Below are 20,341 nucleotides of genomic sequence, written 5' to 3'. Positions count from 1 at the left end.
TTCTCCGTTAAGTAGCAGGACGTGTACCTTCTGCCCACGCTCCTTCCTGAACCTGTAAATACAGTAACTCATGTAATGAGGTGGAACCGGGGGCATTACCTTGTTGCCTTTGCTTCCTCTCGTTTTCTATAATAGAAGAATTTTTAAATAAAGTTTAATTTTACTTCTTCTAGCAGTTTGTAGAATACGAATTCCTTGGGTTGATCTGCAGGTGATCCTGCCTAGAAAGGACTTACCCCAACGTCCCAGCACCTGCTGTTGGAAGATGTTTAAGGCCCTCCCGGCTGTGGGACGGGAGGACAGGAGGCTGTGGACGGTGGGTGACAAGGGGGGAGCGGGGACTCAGGCTGGGGGGGCTCCTGCCTGGGACCAGAATTTCCTGCTCGAAGGACTGGAGGTGGCCATGAACCTGCCCCAGAGATGCCAGAGCCCAGGCAGGTGGCGGGGTTAAAACAAGACTTTTGTGGATTGGTCAAACAGCTGGAATTTTTCCTACTTGGACAGAAGGATTTTTCACAGCAATTGTGCAGCCAAGGAAGATGCTGATTCTATTTGGTCTTCACAAACGGGATCTGGTTTAATGGAAATTGCCTTTTTTTTTTTTTTTTTTGTCTTTTATCCCAAAATTTGAATGGTTCTGGCAGGTACTTTTACACCTTGACTTCAATTTAAAAGGAAGAAAACTGCTGAATCAATTTCTCTGCAAGTAAAACTTTGAAGAAACTGAAAATTTTAAAACTTTCTGCATACCGTCCCTTTCCAAAATGTCATCTGAGCTGCTGTACTAGTCCCTTGAATTTCATCGCAGAAGCCGAGTAGCTTCTGTTCCAACAAGTTACTCACTATGTGAAAATTTTAACCCAAACGGCAGCTTCCTTTCTGTCAAAAATAAGACTTGGCTATGCTGACCCTCCACTCTCCCTACCCTGGTTATCTGCAGTTCCTTCCTCACAAAAACAATTGCATCTGGCATTAAACTGAGCTATTGTCGCTTTATTTACCCTCAATTATAAACCTGCTTCACCCACGATTTTATTTTCTTTTTTACCTTCTAAGAACAAGCTCGCTTGCAGGTGTCTAAAAATGCTGAATAAGAAGTCCTGAGGCTCGTGTCAGAGACCCAAGTAGCGAGCTGGCGGCTCAGAAGACATTTTTCGCGTGAATGCGGTCGTTCGGAGACTCCCATGGAGAAAGTTAATTTATTAATTCCTTTGTCCCCGTTTCTGCGCGTTGGTTTGGCCGGGCGGGTGTCGGTAACCCCGGGGGCGTGACGGACCCCAAGGGTTAACGTCCCTTCGCCAGCTCCGGCGGGGGCAGGATGGTGCCGGAGCCGTGCGGGGGGTGCGGACGGCGGCGGGGGAAGGCTCCGCGCACCCCTGCCCCAGACCCGCGGGGGAAGCGGGGATGACTCACCGCCACCGCGGCCCGCCCGGCCCCCGGGCGGCTTGCCGGGGCTTGCCGGGCCCCGGCTCCTGCCCCCGCTTCATCCCCTTCCCGCCCCACGCTCGGCGGGGCTCGGGGACAGCGGGGGGCCCTTCTCCGGCGCTTCACGGCCTTCTCCCCCTCCCCGCCTCACGGAGCGACCCCGCCGCCGGCCCCTATCGGAGGCCCCAGGCCGGCCTGCGCGGATGGATAAGGGCCGCCGGCGGCTCCGGCCCCTCCCCGCGGGCAGCGCATCACCTCAGTCGGCCTCGGCGAGGTGCCCGGCGGGGGCTCCCGGCTCTCCCCACCCCGGCCCGGCCTGTCCTGTCCCGCCGCCGGGTCCCGGGGGGGGCGCGGCCGAACCCCGGCGCCCCACAGCCCGGCCTGGCGCCGGCCACGCCCCCTCCCCGCGCGCCGCGCCGTCCATTGGCTCCCGTCCTCCCCACCCACCCAGCGCCGCTCCGCGTTTACTGGCCAATCTGCCTGTCAATCAAAAGGCCGCCCCGCCTCTTTTCCTCACCGCTTAGTAAGTGGGCGGGCGGGAGGCGGGGCTCGAGCCGCGATTGGCTGGAGGGTTGGGCAACCCCCGCTTTTGATTGGGCGTCGCAGCCGTCCGTAACGCGTTTCAAAAAAATAAAAAATAAAAAGAGGGGCGAGCAGGGGGCGGGGCGAGGCGCGCGCGGCGGCGCAAGTTTGTCCAAATCTGCCTAGCAACGGGGGTGGGCGGGGCCGGCGTCCCGAGGAGGTGACGGTTGGTGGCGCGCGCGGCGCCACCCCGGGAGTCCCGCGCCGCCGGCAGCGCGCGGGGCGGCACGGGGAGGGGGGGGGGAGCGGGGGGGGGGGGTGGGGGGAGAGGGAGGGAGCCCGGCGCGAGGCGGGTCTCCCTGCGCGCGCAGCCCCCTCCTCCCTCCCTCCCTCCCTCCCTCCCTCCTCCTGTCAGTGGCCACCTGAGGGAGCCGCCTCCCCTCCCCCCACGGCCCCAGTCCGGCCCGGGCCCCGCTGAGGAGGAGGAGGCGGCTCTGAGGGGGCTGAGGAGAGTGAGTGACATCCCCGCCCCCCGCAGCCCCTGGGGACCGGGGGGGGTGAGGGGACACACACACACACACACACACGGGGGGACACCCCGAGGGGGGCGAGGGGCTGAGGGGAAGGGGCGAGTGAGGAGGCGAGGAAGGAGGTTGGGGGGGGAACGGGGGTCGCTGCGCCGCGGGGGGTGGGGGTGTCGCGGACCGGCGTGTGGTGGGTGTGAGGGACGGCCGTGTGTCCCCCCCCCTCTCACACACACACACACACTCGGGGACACGGGTGTGGGCGCCCCGGGGGCGGCGGGGCCCGGGCACGGCGGGGGAGGGGAAGGCCCGGAGGGACGCTGGGGAATTGGGCCTGAGGAAGAGCGGGGTTGGGAGGGGCGCTCACAGAGCTGGGGGGGGGGGGTGTGTGTGAGGGGAAAAAGGAGGGGGGGGAATTTAAAAAAAAATTTAAAAAAAAGGGCTGGGGAAGTACCCGGGGAGGGTGGGCAAGGCTGAGGGGGTGCCAGGGAGGAGCGAAGAGTGCATCCTGGGAGTTGCCCGATAGGCACAGCTACCAGAGCATGTCAGCAAAGCCAGATTATTAGTCCCAGAGACTTGGGAAGGCGGGGGAGGGGAAGTGGGGGAGGGGAGGGAACTACCGATGCTAAAGATGGGGCATCCGGGAAAAAAAAACTTGGGGCCACCGGGCCGGGCTGGGTGTAGCCGGCTCCGGAGCAGGCCCGGGGAGAGGCCGGCGGCCGGAGAGGGAAGGTGCTGCCAGGGGGAGAGGGAGGGGAAGGAGGGCGGCTTTTTGGGTGAGGAAGGTACCAAGGAGTCCTGAGAGAAGCCCCGGTGGTGTTTGCTGCGGGGGCAGAACCGGACGCCCACTGCGAGAGAAAAGTGTCACTCCGGCCATGGACAAAGTTCTGTCCCGGGGCAGCAAAAAAAAAAAAAAAACCGGAGGGTCCGCGGTGGGTGAGGCGTCCCTGGGAAGAAAGGGTGAACGCAGGCGGGGTGAGGCCACTGACGGAGGGGACCTGCTCAGCAGGAACAAAAAAACTGGTTGCTTGCTGGAGAGTGCCAGATGGGTTGAATTCACGACAGGACTTAAGATGGAGGTGTTTTGTGGGGCTGATGCCAAAGAGGAGTCCGTATACCCCTCTGTCGAGATGCCCGGAGGTTGCGTGCGCAAAGATTGAGCACCGGGCTCGTTTTCGCGAATTTGAAAACGCCACTATTGCGTTCGCCTCGACCACTTTCTTTTTCTGGCAGCGTTTTATCTCTGTACTACTTTTGGGGGGTGGGGGGGATTTAGTTTGTACGCAAGATGAGCTCTATTCCAAATAAAGTTATATCCTGTCTGTGGTCTGCCACCTTCTCCTCACCCCCAGCTATCTGCCATGTTTCACAGGACATATCTAGAGGGCTTCTTAAAAAATCTAATTCATTATTAATTTTCTATTTGTCTTCCACTTTTTTCCCTGTCTTTGTGATAAGTGTGGTGAAAAGCTAGAGAGAGTATAAGGGAGTATATGTACAAGCCATGTACGCTGTGGCAGTTGCTGTATGTAAGAGAATATTGTCAGTTCAAGTATTTAGAAGTAACTAACTTTACAAATTTTGCCTCTTTGCAGCATTTTAGCAGCAAATTCCAAACAAAAAAGTGTAAGGGAAGAAAAAGCCTTTATTTTGGCTTTAACTTGAGAGGGACCCTTAAATGTAACTCCTAAACAACTTAGAAATTGGTGGCACAAATATTTATTTGAACTAGCTGAATACAAAGCACTATTAAATGCAAAGAAAATTGTGGGAGATACTTCGGTACTTTTCATGACTGCACCAACCACAAAGTTTTAAGAAAGAAAACATATCTTTTTAGTGGGCAGTCTTCTTTTAAGCTGTAGATTGACTTTTTCTTCCAATCTCAATTTCAGTGGTACAGATCACTTCTTTTTTTTCAGACTTTCTCAAGAGTTTAATGACACGTCTTACGTGAACCTGAGTATGCATACTGTTCAAACAGTGCCTAATCTTCCAGAGAGTAAAACAGATGATGTTATCACACAAATATAGTTGAAATTACGTGTGTACCAGTGGTCCCTAAATCTTGCTGTCCAACGGGCTACTATCTGAAGCAAGCAAAATGCCGCAGGCTATTTCATGTCTCCCAGTTGGCTTCTTTTTAAACATCTTAATTTCCTGTGTCCATGAGTAATTTCACAGGGTCTTGCAGGAAGAAACTCGTCTATAAGCAACGAGTTGGGGACTACAAATAACAAAATTTTGTTTAAAAAAGTAACACAAACACACTAACTTTGCTTTTGAAAGCTACTTGAAGAACGTGAATTAGCTTTCATCCAAAGTTAATTATCCAGTTTCCATCATCACAGACTTGAGTGCTTCAAGGATACTACATAAGAAGCAGGACCACTGAATGTTAACCTTACTGCAGCGAAAAATAAAAAGGCCATTGCTAGATTTAGGTATAACTGTCTCTTATCTCGATAAGAGTTCAGCTCTTTGTGCTAAAGGGAGACTTTCCACACCAATATCTTCAGCTTGAATTTATGGAGTCCGTTGAGTCTCTGGAGAAACTGGCTTGCATGTTGTCACAGCTTCCCAAAGGCAGGTAGGGAATTAAAAAAGTAATAGTGGTGACTTATTCAATGGGTCACAGCCACATTTTTAGCAGCACTCCCAAGGGAAGAGCAGAGACAGCCCTAAAATGTTTCCTAGTAATAGTGTAATGCTGTGGAATGAGGATTTGGAGCTTTTCTACTGCTAGGGCCAGAATGAACTGGAACAGTGAATTACAAGTTACAGTTTTCAAAACTTTTGGACCACTTGCATCCCTTGACATAGACATCTCCACTTGAGGAACGGAGCAGTACCTATGGGCCACTGCCACAGTCTGAAATATCTCCATGATATTCTTAGAAAAAAAAACTCTTCAGGAAGATGTGTGAAGAATATTTACCTATTCTGGCTTGCTGGTCATGTCCTCCGTTCCTTGCAGATGTTGGGGTTCGATCTCACCTACATTTCTGGGCTGACTCAGTGTATCTAGTTTCACAATTTTGGTGTGCAACCAAAAATATCAATTGCAACCAAAGAACAATGAGAGAAGACACACTATAAGAATAGCCCTTTGCTGACTAATTCCCTTTTCTTCTGAGCAAGGTGGAGTGCATGTTTTTGGAATCCTTACTGGTGCTGTTACCAGCCCAGGTCTGAAAACTGACAGCGTTTGAGCTGCCATACCATGTACGTACAGGCAGGCTGGCTGCTGAAGGGCCCCTGAGAGCATCTCCAGAGGCCAGCGGTCTTACCTGTTTGCTTGGTTACCTATAGGGATGCCCTAAGTTACTTTTAGAATGGGATAATAAATATTTTTACCCAAGTCAAATAAATCGCATCAGCCAAATCCATTGACCCATCTTAATCACAGGAGAAAATACTATGTGTCTTCAGCAGAGTTAGAGGAGAAAGCTTAAAAGCATGGAGAGGAGGACAAGAATTACTACCGTGTGACTGAACCCTCCCTGCCTTTTCACTCAAGTCGTTACTTTTAATCAAATAGGTTTCTAGATTTTGCAAAATAAGCAAATCAATGCTAGTTGTGAAGAATATTCTGTGGAAAACACCATTTCCCTAGAACTGGGTACATGGACGTGCTGTCGCCATGTGTGAGTTATTGTGTCTTTATCATAGTTTCATTTTACAACAGGTTCCTTATGTCAGCTACGACATCCATTCACCCTGTAGCTTCCGTGGCTTAGGACAGATCCTTTCCTTGCTGCAAGTGAATAATCAGGGTGTTAGTGACAAGCTGAAATATTGGAACGATACCTGCAGTCTTTGCTTTTTGGTTGCCTGGCATGGGAAACCAATGGCCTTATACTCTCAGAGCAACCGGAGGTATTTTCAGGATTTTTCCATCTTTTTATTGTTCTTGCAGCCCCTAGCAGCTTTCTCTTTGCCAGAAAACTCCATCTTCTAATCCACTGCCTTTACTAATAGTCTCTTATAAGTTCTTTAAGCTTATGCAACTGAACCCACTTCCCCAGATGGTAAGACGTGGAAGGTCCAAGGAGGCTGGAGAAAACGAGCGGAAGATGGTCATCATTTGGTGACAACATCTGGGCTTTGGGTCCCAAGGACCCCGACCAAACAGCTTCACAGTCGGGGAACCTTTTCTTGGTTTAGCTGCTTGTTACCAGCACGTAACAGACTTGGCATCATGACTGCCAGTATAAAATCAAGTAGGTTTTTTTTTTTCTAGCTATAAGATTTCACTGTTTTTTCAATGTACATGCAATATGATTACTGATAAATTACGAAGCATTATATTTTCAATGTATAGATCAGTATCTCCAAAGAGCATCTGAGCCCAAATACAGTTGCCTTGGCTCCTATGTGCGGACCAGTTACGCTATCCTTCAACAATTGATTTATATAACTGAAATAGCTAGGGAAGTGAGAAATTTCCTTCCTCTTAGGATACAATGCCAAGGATGTCAAATCTCCAGAGAGCCTGATGATAAGAATTGGGCTGTCCTTTTTTTTTGTGGTTATTCAACAAGTATCTGATTTGAGCAGTGAAACCGTGGGACGTGGTTCTGTGGCACTCTCTGCTCCCACTTGGTCGCCTGTGCCTCGGCACACAGCAGACCCAGAGCAAGTGCTGATGGAGGACCAGCCTCCTCTTCGAAGGAAAACAGCTTTTGGTGACATAGATACGATTTTTTTTCCCTGAGAGCCATCTCTGGGCAGATCATTGGGAGCAGTAGGTAACCACTAGCAGTATCTGATGGCTGCGAGGGATCTCCCCCACTGCCTTTTCTCAGTAGAAGTATTTGGATTCATTATCCAGGACAGATTTGTTTGGAAAACAGCTTACCAAAGTCTGCCTCTTGGTACAAGTAAGTGTTCCTCTCTTCTTCCTCAACTGATTCTTGTTCCTATTGAACAGCCTGTATTTTATGACATAAAGACCAGGGGAAATTCCACATGCAATTTGTGAAGTACTATGAAAATAGAAGAGTATTTTGGAGGAAGAAAACCCCTAATCTTGGTCTTCCAATAAGAGCCCTATGTTAATTCTGTGAGGGTGGTCTCAGCAGAGGGCTCTGAGATTTATAGCTCAGGAGTTCTGTAAACTCTAGGCAAGAAGTGGTAGTTGCCTTATGAATACCTTTCCCTTGAAATCTGCCTGAAAAAAATAAGACCAGTAATGACTGATCCCATCAATCCTAAATTTAGAAATGAATCTAATTTATAAGCCTCGCTTTTCAGCAGGAAAGCAGGTTATGGAACTGACCTAGTATAGTGCTGTTGGGGGAAGAGAGGGGACTTCATAGAACTGAAGTTACAATGAGCAGGGGTTAGGGGAAAAGACTGGCTTTTTTAATGTGCTGATAATAAACATCTTATTACCAGAAGGAACGATGTTAATAAATGTTTATAGTAAACATGGTATAAGGCTCTCATAATCCTCGTGAAAATACAGAGGTTTTCAATACGCAGCGTTCTCCAATAACAATCTGTCTAGTCGACTTTGTTTAGATCAGTAAAACCTGGCTGTGCTTTCTCAGACCTTTGGCTTTACATGCCCGTGATTGCTGGTAACATCGCTTTATGGTAAGGCTCTGTTGGCATCTTACAAATACACAGTCAAGTCCTTGAGAATTAGACGTAACAAAGGACTCTTGAGTATTCATCTTTTAAAAATAACAACATGAGTTACAGCAAACTAAGGTCACGTTGAACTGTCAAACTTCTATACACTTCTGAAAGTTTAAAAGAAAGTTGTTTGAGAGGTACAGATCACTTGCTTGCTTGGGCTTGACATGACAAAAATTTTAATAAATTTAATTACAATCAAGGAGATGATTTTGTAGAGAAATGGCACAGTTGTCTTTGGATGCAATGCAAGTTTCAATGCAGTGCTGACCCCTGGGTGGATGCCTTGAGAAACCAGGAACAACTGGGCACTCCCTTTCCCACCTGTAAGGAATACGCTTGATTTTATTGAAGGGACAGTACTTTGCATGTGTTTTGCTCCAAGTTCCTACTTTTTGCTCTTTATCTAGCTTTTATTGCAGTCACTTTTAAACCAGGATTGTACTAAGTTCATTTCATCTCTGTTGCAAGATTTCTCCGTTTGATTTCAGTTCTCTGCCTGGCTTCCTCCAAGGCTACCTTGATTTTGGTCCTGGAGATTATCAGTGTGCTAAGGTTAATCACACTCTGAAATTTAACCTCGATGCTTTTGTCTGTAGCCAAGCAGTAACCCCACACTTTGGGGTAAGAAGGGCTTTACTTTCAGTTAAAAAAAAAAAAAAAAAAAAGCAGTTAAGGCTGAAGCTAATTCAGTTAAAAGATGATTTTATACACAACCAGCCTCAGTGTTGGTACACAGTATGGGTTTTAGCAACAGGGAGAGCATGAATCATGTGCCTGTCTGCATGTTTAAAGAAATCTAAAGTAAGAGTAACCTGACGATGTTTTGGAGGATCCTGTATCTATTTTCATCAAAACTATATCACTGGAAACAGAGGGTCTTGCATAGACAGAATTTATAATTAATACAAAATACGTTCCATCAACTCTTTATTTCTCAGTTACTCCATCCTTAAGGATCTTTAGCCAGAACTCGTCTGTTAAACCACAGAGAACTGTCGATGTCATGGCATCCATACAGACAGATCCCTGATTGTGCAGGCATTAATCTCCGTTAGGAATCTCGTCTGATGCTGGATTGACAGAATAAACTACTGGGAATTGCTCAAATACATCTGTGGAATTTAGGTGGAGTTCTTCAGGCTGCAACTACAAACCCGTTTACCTTGTGAAAGACATTCCCTACACGCTCTGAAACCCTTAGTTTGCAGGGTCTGAACTGTAAAAACAAATCCTTCCTGAATCGGGCTTTTCTGTGTCCAGTTTGCCAGCTGGTAAACACTGACTGGGGGGTTTGTGCAAATCTGATTAATAACCATGTATTATTAACAATGACAACCTGGAGTCAGTAACAACCACCTCCTGCAATTTCCAAGACACTTTGGCGGATAAACACAAATCCTGTTTGAAAATACTTCTTGGGCTGTTTCAGTTTCAAGTTTGATAACCTGAAAATTCACAGCTTAGCTGAGCAGCACGATCAAGCTTTCAAAATCAAAAAATTTGGTACAGGCTCCTGAAAACAGGAACATCTCACCTGTGTCAGAGGGAGAGGGCAAAGGTTTAATCATGGCATCTACGACTTTCAGATCTGCTGCTTAATCTTCTGGAGAAAGGAACCATTTCAGCCCAAAGTACACCAGTCAGCCTAACCGGTCCCCTCAAGGATAAAAGCTGGTTTTCTAGAAAATGGGGTAACACAAATAGAACTTTTGGTCCGTTCTGTTCCACATTTGGTAAAAACTATCAGTTATTGAGGTCATGTTTATATTTCCCCCCATTACCTCTAATTTGGAGGGCAGTAATGACCAAAACGCTGGAGGAAATATCGTACACGTTTTAATTCTGAGTACATCCTAAGAACAGTGGTGCAGCAACTCTCTTTTCTCCTGCCTTCATGGCTTAGGGTTTCCGAGTATATGGACATGAATACTTGTGTGAATTAGGAATTTAAATATTTTTTAACTAGGAGTCGGCAGAAAAAAATATGCACAACTGGAAGTGTTCATTATTGCACCCGGGAAGCCATTAGTTCTTAAAATTACACAGTTTAATAGCAGAAGGGTCCTGTAGCACTGGGAGTGCCCCCACCCTGAAGAGCTTACCAGTTAGGGGAGGCAACGTGCAGTGCATTTGTGTAAGATGAGAGGAAAGTAGAAGATAATAATAAAATCATCTGATTGCGTATATGGACCACGGCACAACCCTGTTTTCATTTAAAAAGGACAGTGTTAAGTGATGAGCAGTCCAGCTGATGCAGAACAAGCCACTGCGGGTTGGCAGACCCCTTGTGAGCAGATTCCCCTGGTGCCGACCAGCCCACAGTCTGTTCTGGGAAGGGATTCCACGCTGGAGAGGAGACTCGCGGACTGAGCCTTATCTCTTGCACAAAATGGTAAAAACAGCAAGGTTCATGAGGGCTCCTGGTCGTCTTTTGGTGTATCGCGCTTCCAGGCTGCAGAGGAGTCGGTTAAAAACAGCCTGCCGGGTCCAGAGGAAAAAGATTCTGGGGAATATTCAGTGATTGATACAATCAGCAGGAAGGGAGCCCAAGATCTCTCTGTGGGTGTGCACCCACTGATTTGAGTTCCCGCTTCTCCTAGCACTGTTTGTGGCATTAAAACTTACAGAAAGTCAAATTACACAGGAGCTCTGTAGAGTTCTTCGCAACCGGTTAATTCTTCTTTTAATCGGGGTCAAGTACTGATGAGCCACGTGACAATGATCAGTAAACAAGCAAGAGGTGCTTGATTACAGCCATTCCCTCAAGTAATGGCTCTGTGGGTCTGACTCACTGTTTGCCAGCAAAACATTTGTGTCCGAAGCTGCAGATCACAAGACAGAGTGATCTGAGACAGTCGGTGGTGGTGGACCAGTTTTCAGGAGGTTGAGATGTTCTTCGGCAGATCTTTAAATAACAGCAATGCTGGGTGAACTTTGTTCTCTCCCACTTCCGAGCAAAATCGATAGTCCATGAAGCGCTTGTTGAATTGGAGCAAAGCTCCCAATATATCCTCTTCCAACCATAAAAGTGCTTATTAGAGACAGGCTCAGATAATATCACCCTTCTTGGGACAGCAGTATTTGCATACGTCCGCTGCTTTCCCCATTTCCTCAATAATGTACTGATCTTTAATTTCTTTCAGTTCCAGAAGGATTAATTTTCATTTCTATTTAGGGTCATTCACCTCACTGCTTAGATCGTGGAATTTTGACTCTTTCCAATCTCGCGTCCTGCTTTGCTGCAGAAGACATTTCACATTTAAGCGTTATTCCCAGTGGGTGGGAGACGGGCAAACAGGCCCTGCAGTACGGATTATAGTGACCCTGAAGCGTCTCAGATTCTTGTCAAAAAGCACCAGTTTACCAGCTCATCCTATTCCTGAACTACTTACCCGAAATTCTGTCTGCAGCAGCTGGTGGGAGCTGCAACTTGCACTTGCATGAAAATAGTTTCACGGGAAAATAAGTGAAGGACCATCTCTTGGTCTCAAACCTATGGAATTCCTTTCATTCTTAGCATAAGCCATCTTAAAATTGTATTCTTAAGATTTTGAACACTGTTGCAGCATGCTTGCAGTTTTATCCTTTTTTTTCCCCCTTTAACTATTTAAGGATGTAGTCTGTTAATTTCAAACTTCCAGCCAGCAATGTAAAAGATATAAAAAACCCCCATCCTTTACAAGGTGGTGGGGTTTGCTTTTTTAAAAAACATAAAGGGTTGCAGTCTGTCTTGTGACAGTGTCAGACTCCGGGTCAGCACACGCTCAGCAGTCGCCCCTGGTTTATCTTCTGAATGCTAGAAATTAGGTGAACATAACAGATCCAGGCGCCGAGCTGAAACAGCTTCAGAAGTATCTGTGCTCCCGACTTCTTGATCCTCCAGCCCATCAAACCACTTAAGAGTTATGTTCTCTACCTTTAGTAAAACACATATCGGCTATTGAGCTTACAAACTTGTTTAGCCTGTTTAGTATGCCAATATTAGCATGTTCCCATGCGTCTTACATCTGCCCGTGGTTGCAGGAAGATGACCAAGTCTAACAGATCTGGCTTGAGCTCCACTTGTTCTTCTCTGACCTACATTCTGATGTGCACTGAGAAAGGGCTTAATCTCCTCTTTCGTTCTCCTTTAGGGACACTTGGGAATTTTGCCTGAATGTCCGGGTTCTTGTCTCACATCCCAATACCAAATTCTGCTATTGTCGCAACAAAATTAATGTCCTAGTGTATGCTATATTGGGTGGTATTTTTATGAAGAGTGCATATAGTGAGTATTAAAATATACAGGAGGGATGAAGTATTTGATCTGTATTATCTATGGACTTTGCATTCGGAATGAGGGAAATACCTTTGGAAGAACAACTTAATAGTTGGACTTTGTGGCTCTGGCAAAATTTTGCTTCTGTGATGAGTTGTTGAGCTTTAAAGTAGAATGTAAGGTATGCAACATCAGTTTTGGTTGTCAGAATGAATATTTATGCCGTTTTCTGGGTTTATGCCACATTCTTAAATGAAAATGATGCGCAAGTTAAGTATTCAAGGCAATTTGCTGGTTGGATCTCAGGAATACATCTTTGTAAAAGTTGAAAAGGCTGATACAAAGGGAGTGGGTGAGTGCTGTGGTGGGGCTGGAAGGGCTGACACGGGGACGGCTTCCTCCGGGGCCACCCATGCGCGGCCGGTCCAGGCACCGGGAGTGTCACCAGCTGATGGACTCCTCCAAACAGTGTCACCTCGGTGACACACCCGGGATGTGCCAGCTTCAGTTGAGACAGCCGGCTGAATACCAGCTTTCCTTCTCCCATCTGACTGCCCTCTGCTCTGTGCTTAATTGAGTAGCTTTAATCAAGGCCCAGGTGAGAAGCGGTGAGGTAATACTGGTCTGGTATTGCTTTACTGGGCATCATCTGACTTGTAGTGAGGGAAAGATTTGCAAAAGTTTAGCGGTTTTCTTACATAAAGGGCTTCCTTAATTCTGAACGATTGGATTTTAATTTAAACCTAGTATTTAATTCAAATTAAAATCCAATAACGTTAATAATTTAATGTTGCCTATTTTAATACAAGTGTAGTATGGTGATGCGTCGTGCCCGAGTATTTCATTAGAAGGTGTCGGGTTCCAAAAAGGAGTATACTCAGATTAGAAGTGCACTGACACTTGGCTGTGAAGATTTTAGGTGCTATTTTAAATAGGAGAGGGGACTGCTTTAATCTCTTTTATTGGCAAATGCTCTCTACTGTCAAAGTTGTTTATATATTAAAATAGGGATAAGACACCATTTATTAATTACTGTCTCAGATGTCTGCTTTGCCTTGTTTGGACCTAAGTAGTGTCAGCTTTATTTTATTCTGAGCACAAGATTTCTGAACTACAGAATTCCTCCCCAAATCCCAACTCTTTCAAAGCCTGACAGATACAGGTAGATTCATTCAATTAGCTTTTTCCATAATTTGTCGCAGTTTCATAGAACTTTCCTCCTGAAAGCAGCTTAGGACCAGTTTCACTTCAGTTTACATAAACGTGTTGCGAACAAGTGACCTTACGGCACGTACGTATTTCTAGGAATACACAGGGCTGTGGGCTCGGTGTTTCTCCTGCTTGATAGAGCCACCGATTCGCCACACTCGATTGTCATTGCAGTAACATCAGCTTGTGTCCCCATTAAGCGGGGACAGCGCTGATACACCTTCCAGGTAACGGAATTATTAACGGTCCCACTTGATGCTGTGCCTGTAGCGTCCCCCAGCAGCATCTCGTTGCTAAAATTTGAAGTTAGCCTCCAAAGAGAAGCCAGTCTTTATCCAAAAATAAAAATAAAAAATCAGTAGCTGGTCTTAAACCACCTTTACTCTGAATTATTTACTAAATAATCACTCACTGTGATGTTTTAAGTAAGCAGGTGAAAGAAAAAACATAAAAAAGCATTCCCTTCGGTCTGCAGCAGTGTCCCCGTGCATCGTAGGCAGGTTGGATTTCTAGGCTTACGCTACCTGACCTGTAACAGCTAAAACTTGAGTTTTCCCTGGGAATCTCCTAGTGAGAAGGGACGGGGCGGGGGGAGGTTTGCCCCTGGGTCTCCCCGTTGGGGACGGTGGGATGGCAGGGAGCAGTCGGTCGGTCGTGTAGAGACCCACTGCCGCTCTCCCCCTGCATTTCTTAGAGAGGGTACCTGCAGCCTTTTGACAGGGGTTGTCCAGCATTTTTAATGTAAAAAAAGGAATAATCGGCAAGACTCTGGACTGGCAGGGAAAGTAATGCTGCAGCCGAGCGAGCCGTCACTGTCAGAAATCCTTTGGGCTTGAATATGGGGTGTAATTAGGGGATGTAACTCACAAAGGGGCAGAAGAGGGTCCCCGTCTTTTCACAGGACCTATAAACTAACTTTCAGCCTCAGAATTAAGTCATCAAAATCTGGGGAAAAAAAATCCCCATCGCTAATTATTCTGCTTCTAAATCTCTTTCACAAAGTATCACGCTGGAAATGTGCTGGCAGGGAGCATTCGCACACCAGGTCTGGCAGAATATTGCTTTTGGTGTAACTTTTTTCCCAAACTCCTTGTGCCATCCCTCCCGTTCTTAACTTCATGCTTCAGCTAGGTTTTATAAAATGTGTCAGAAAAAGGATTGCAGAGCCAGAGGCTACATCCTTTTGGGGAGGAAGGAGAACCCTAAAGTACGGTGTATAGCCCTGCTGGAAATCACTAACCTGAGCCTGGCTGGGCTCAGTGAGGGACGTGTGGTGACTGGTGACTTTGGAGCCAACAGACCACATCCAAAAAATAACCCGCCTCCACAGATGTGGAAAACTGGAGATCTTAAGACTGGTTGGCATTAGTCTGCTACAGAAAATCTAGAAGAATTTGGATCTTTTGGTGACTTGCAAAGGTTATTCATACCCCGCCTTAGGCAGATGTGCAGGGGGATCACAGCCTGGTGGGAACACTTAGACCAAAGTAGGAAGCAAAGAGCAGCATTCCATGAGCTGCCTCTGCTGAAGGGCAGGAGGGGAACGGTAGGTAGTTGGAAAACCACACCAGAGATCTGCAAGCGTTACACTAAAGGGATCAGTAATAAAAAAAAATGGTTCAGAATTACTTCAGCCATTAGTTTGGTCTAAAATAATTCACTTGCTGGATGTAAGCTCTGGCAAACGTGGCTTCAGAAAGCCCTTCTGGAGTTTTCTGTAGGAGGATGGGCAGGAGCAGAGCGGGAGCGTGCCACAAATGCTGCTTTTCTGCCCCGTCCCGTGGCCGTGCCCGGTGCTGGGGCTGTGCCCTCGCCTTCGGGAGCCGCGCTAAGAGTTGGGTTTCCGAGTATTCACAGGTATTTTTGGGCTGCTCTCTGCTGACGCGCCGTGAGCTCTCGGCAGCGTGAGCCACCCCGGGGCTCCCAGGTGGGAGAAAATAGCGATTTCTGGTGTTGGCTGCTTAGAGCGTTTCTCTGCCCAGGCTGTGGAGCTCAGAGCGTTTCTGTCAGGCTTCGTTGCCTTCGAGGCAGGTTTCAGAGACGAGCCGGGTCCGCGCCTTCCCGCTCGGTAGCGCTGCCCGGCACAGGCCGCCTGCGCCGGGCTGCTCCGTCAGCCGCGGTCCCGCCCGGTGTCCCGGGCAGCGGGGCGCTGCTCCCCGCTTCCTTCAGCGGCGCCCGCAGGCGCTCAGGAAGGAAAAAAGCGGCTCCCACCACAACCCCCTGGTTGTGCTGTCAGCGGAGGTCCCGCCGCCGGGCCGGCCCGCAGCCCTCCCGCCGCCATCACGGCAGTGCCCGGCCCGGGGCACCGAGGCCGCCGCCGTTCCCTCCACGTGGCCCCGGGCGCCGCAGCGGGGCCCGCGCCCCCCGCGGCGGCGCCCCTCGCCCGCGCCGCAGCCAATCGCCGCCCGCCTGCCATGTGCCGCGACCCCCTCCGGCCAATGGCGCCCCGGGTCACAGACCTGCTCCACCATTGCCCGGAAGCGGCGCCGGGCCCCTGCGCGGCGCGGTGCGGTCGCCTCCTCCTCCGCCTCCTCTGCCCCCGCCGCTGTCGCCGTCCCCGCCGCGGCGCAGGACGGGCCGCCCTGTGTGTTTCGGGGGGCTCGTCGCGCGCATGCTCCGCCGAGTGACGCCGCGACTCCATGTGTGAGAAGCGCATTATTTGGCAAGGGGGAGCCGCGGCGGAGAGGATTAGCCCGGGGATCCCTGGCGGCGCGGAAAAAGGGGGCGGCGAGGCGCGGGGGAGAGAGAGGAGACCGGCAGCCGGGGAGAGCGAGCGGCGGCGCCCGGATGCGCGGGGACCGGCGGGGAGGTGCTGCGGCGTGTGAGTTCCCAGATTAAAAGTTCTGTTTGGGTTTATTGTCTTGGGGGGAGGAAGGGAGGGAGAGGCGGCGGTGGGGTTATTTGTGAAAGGCAGCGGTCGGGGATTCGTGTGCGCTCCCGGGCAAGTTCCGGGAGAGCCCGTCCGTGCGGGGACCGCCGGCAGCCTTCGCTAACCCGGGAAAAGTGCAAAGTCCTGCTCTGCGGCCACCGGGCGGGCTGAGTGATGAATGCCTGCCAGGGAGGGAGCTGGTGCCCCTGCCTGCGGCGGGTGGGAGCGGGGCTCCCGGGAGGTATCCTCGCCGGTAAACGAAAAGTTTGGCGGCGCGACTCCCGAGCCCCGGGGCCGGGCGCCCCGGGTCGCCGCCGGCTTTTGTTCGGCGCCGGGACGGCAGCCTGTGAGGCGTTTGTTTCGGAAAGTTGTTGCGGGCTTTCCGCCGTGTCTGCTTCCTCTTCCTCCTCCTCCTCCTCCTCCTCCTCCTCCGTCGCCGCCCGGGCCGGCTCGGGGGTTTGGAATCGCCCCGACCCCCGCTGCCCCCCGCGCAGGGCGGGGGCGGCGGGACCGGCCCGGCCCCGCGGGGCCCGCGGCAGGGGGCGAGCGGCCGCCCCGGGCAGCCCCCGCCCCGGGCAGCCCCCGCCGTGGCACGGCCCGGCTGGCGGCCAGGCTGCGGCCCGTGTCACAATAAGAGTCCCCGCCCGCCCTTCCCGCCGCTCAAGGTGCAGCAGAGCTGCGCCCCCCGCCCGCCCCGCCACCCGCTGACCGGGCAGCCGGGGGTGGGTGGGGGGGTCGGTCTGTACCGGGGGCTGCGGAGCGTGGTGGCGGTGTGTGGGGCGGGGAGATGTCTCGCTGGGCGCACTGCCCCGGCCCCTCCGTTGCTGCACGTTGCCGGCGCCCGCGGGAGGGGCCGGGCAGGATTCGGTCCCGGCGCTGCCGGTCGCACACCCGTCGGGCTCCCGAGTGTCCGGGAATCGCCGCTCCCGACTGTGGAGGAGCTGGGGCCCCGTGACTGAAAACCATCCGGCATCGCTTACTGCTTTTGAACAGCAAAAGCTGGGGAAGCCTGTAAGTCGGGATGTGCATACTTACTTCTCTAGAGCATCTGCTTACTTTTTTTTTCTATTTTACATTCTCTATGTGTCCTAGGTTTTACTTTCACTTGTCTTTTTTTCTGGCTGCCCCACACTCTGCCATTTTTGTACTTTGTGCAGTGAACTCCTTCCCCAGGACAGAGGCTCCCGAGCTGATGGATACAGCAGGGACTGTCACAGAGCACCCATTTGCAGGCACGGCCCTAATCCTCGTTTCCAGCTTCTTCTGCAGGTGTTTGACTTTCATGTTCCCCCCTTGCTTGCCTGCCTGTGAATGCAGCTGGAAGCAGAGGTAGCAGAGCTGCTCGCAGAGACGGTTACACAGGAAGTGAAACGAAGAGGGGCCTTTGGGAATAGGAGACATGCCAGTAGGCTGGAAGCTGCCATACATCAGCAGGAGAAGAGAACGAAACCCTGCTTTCTTCCAGACAAACTATTGACCAGCGTCTCGAGTGGAAGGAGACGTGGGGAGGAAGAAGTAGGAGATGCGCTAGTAGCGGAGGGGACGAGGTGGCAGGGGACCAGAGGCAGGAGACGGCAGAGGAAAGTAAGAAATAAAGGGATGTGTAGCACATGGAAAGCTTTTTGTGTAAGCGAACTGTGTGGTGGCCTCCTGGGCGTTGTGTTGCTGTGTGCTGGGTCTGGCTCTGGTGGCAAATGGTCAGTGCCACCAAATCTTGGGATGGTACCTGCCGGGATGTGGCGGTGATGCCGAACTGATGCCTGCTGGCGTTGGGGCTGTGGGGCTCCCCCGGCACTATAAGTGAGGACTGTGCTGTATGTGTGTGTGGGAGAGCCAGCCTTTGGGGGGATGTTACCCCCGAGTACCGCCTCACAGCCATCTGAGATCGTGACACCTACGGAACGGTGTATTCCTGTACATCACGCTCCATTACTCGCTGCTGGCGTAGCCTTTAGTGCGTCTGGATTGTCAAGCTCTGGACGAGAAAAGGGGTGTGATGCCCTGGAGGCAGTGAGGCTCTGCGGTTAAGTATCTCAGATAGGATCACAAAATAGGCTGGTTTCAGGGCTGGGAACTGTGTAGTTTCTTTTTTCTCCCCCTACCAACTGCCTGGTTTTGAAAATGGGGAGGGCTCTGCAGCTTGGCACCTGACGTTGAGGCTGTAAAAGCTCACCCCTTTCTGTGTTGTCTGTGGGTAAGCAACAGGCTGGTGTTCCTCTAGCTTTTACTTGAAAAAAGAGCAAATATATTACCAGTTAGCGTGCTCTGGGGGAGCTTTGTGTGAGTGAAAAGTACTAAGTTCTGTGCTTGAAGTAAAAACCACCCTGCTGAGTTTGAGTGGAAGAGACTGAGTTGTGTCTCTGTAGTCACTCACTATCCGGCAGGGGAGCGGGATGGAGAGAGCTGAAAATATTTCTCTTTCCTCAGAGGTGGAATTGCCAAGGAGTAGCTAATACCATCCCTAAGAGCGTTACATAGTCATGAGGTTACATCAATGGGTGATGATGCAACACTGTTGGCATATGATGCAGTGTCAGTATGCTAATGCTGTAACTTAATATAGCTGCGTTACGACTTTTTTGTAGTAATTACAGGCCAGTAGTCATATGTGAACCTGTTTAAAATCGTTGGTTCAAATTTGGACGGTGCTGGCGGATTGTGTGAGGCTTATGCAAGGCGAGATGAAGGATTTGGATCACTCCTTCGGCCAGACAGCAGCACCTGTATGTAGGTATGTTTGGCTCTTTCAGGGACCTCTCTGCACGGCCTCAGGTTTGAATGGGAATTATCCCTTTGCTGATAAAGGAACTGTAACTGGAAGGAACTCTGGGCTTACAGTCTTATAGTCTTACACTTCTATTTCTGGGTGTGCTCTTCCTTAGCCCTACCCATGCGTACGGGCTGTAAGCATTCTTACTTTCTTATTGCATCACTCCTGCTATGCTGCTTTAGGGGGGGCAAGAAGGAGGAATGATGCTTGGGATAAAGGAAGCCAACTTCTGACATCTTTTGGATAGTGCTGGAAGTATTCTAAAAATTAAATCTGAAATTCGTTCGGATGGGATGAGGCCACGCGTGAGATCGTCGAACGTTTTCAGTGGTACCTCTTGAAATGGTGTCCATGTTGTGAAGCCCCTGGCCGGTCACCAACCAACTGAAAATAGCGGAATCTGGTACAAGAACTTCGGAAGGAGAGAACTGGTGGTGTGCTGTGGTGGTCAGCAGAGTTCAGGTTTTCTGCTTTGATGGAGCACTCGCTTTATGAGTGACTTCTGAGTGGAAAATGCTGTTTTGCTGAATAAATTTAGAATGTTTTCATTGAGCGTGTTTTGAACCACAAACTTCCAGATGCAGTATCTAGACGTTACTCGCTGATAGTAGGTATAAAGTGTGCTTATGCATTTAAAAATTCAAATCTTGGGGCATCAGAACTTTTTTTTTTTTTTTTTGATACTTGCTATGCACATGTGAACTGTGAGCTCTTCCCCAGGCTTTAGTACTTCGTTTTCGTACTGCCATACTCTGAGGGGAGTAGTCGTGTGCGTACTGCGCTGGTGTCTCACAAAGCGCTCTGTTTCCCTCTTGCGTGTCTCATGAGGTAGGAAGCCGAGTTCCTGTGTGTGATCCGTACCTGTGCAGGTACAGGCTGTTATCCTGCGTATAGGTACTGCTCGGATAGGTCACGATCAAAAAGTTGAGAAGAAAACAGGCAGTGTGTGCGTTCCCCTTTTGAATTAAAATACGCATGCTGAGCTCCTCCTACAAAATAAAAGGAAAAATGAACTGTGGCGTGGGGATTTTTTTATTCCTTCTCTTAGAATGTCCATCGTTACAGCCCTGTTCCAGGCACTTCTCGACTTCCAATGTATGTCTTTTTCAATCATAATC

General features: G+C 49.8%; 1 protein-coding gene across 13 annotated transcripts in view; it reads left to right on the top strand.

Annotated features, from left to right (window-relative positions):
• The first annotated feature begins 2,403 nt into the window (after positions 1–2,403).
• GATAD2A (GATA zinc finger domain containing 2A) overlaps positions 2,404–20,341 on the top strand; it is a 67,875-nt gene continuing 49,937 nt past the window's right edge. For 3 of the 13 annotated variants that reach the window (XM_074565940.1, XM_074565936.1, XM_074565934.1), the window contains exon 1: positions 2,404–2,459. The gene's annotated coding sequence lies outside the window, so the exon portion shown is untranslated. Of the gene's footprint in view, positions 2,460–16,000; positions 16,406–20,341 lie in introns of those variants that run through there. The other 10 variants (XM_074565938.1, XM_074565930.1, XM_074565928.1 and 7 more) reach the window with 5 other exon arrangements.

This window comes from Larus michahellis, chromosome 23 (genome assembly GCF_964199755.1).
Source record: "Larus michahellis chromosome 23, bLarMic1.1, whole genome shotgun sequence".
In the NCBI taxonomy this organism is placed as follows: domain Eukaryota; kingdom Metazoa; phylum Chordata; class Aves; order Charadriiformes; family Laridae; genus Larus; species Larus michahellis.
The sequence above is the reverse complement of the archived record's forward strand: the minus strand, read 5'-3'. Positions and strand labels throughout refer to the sequence as shown.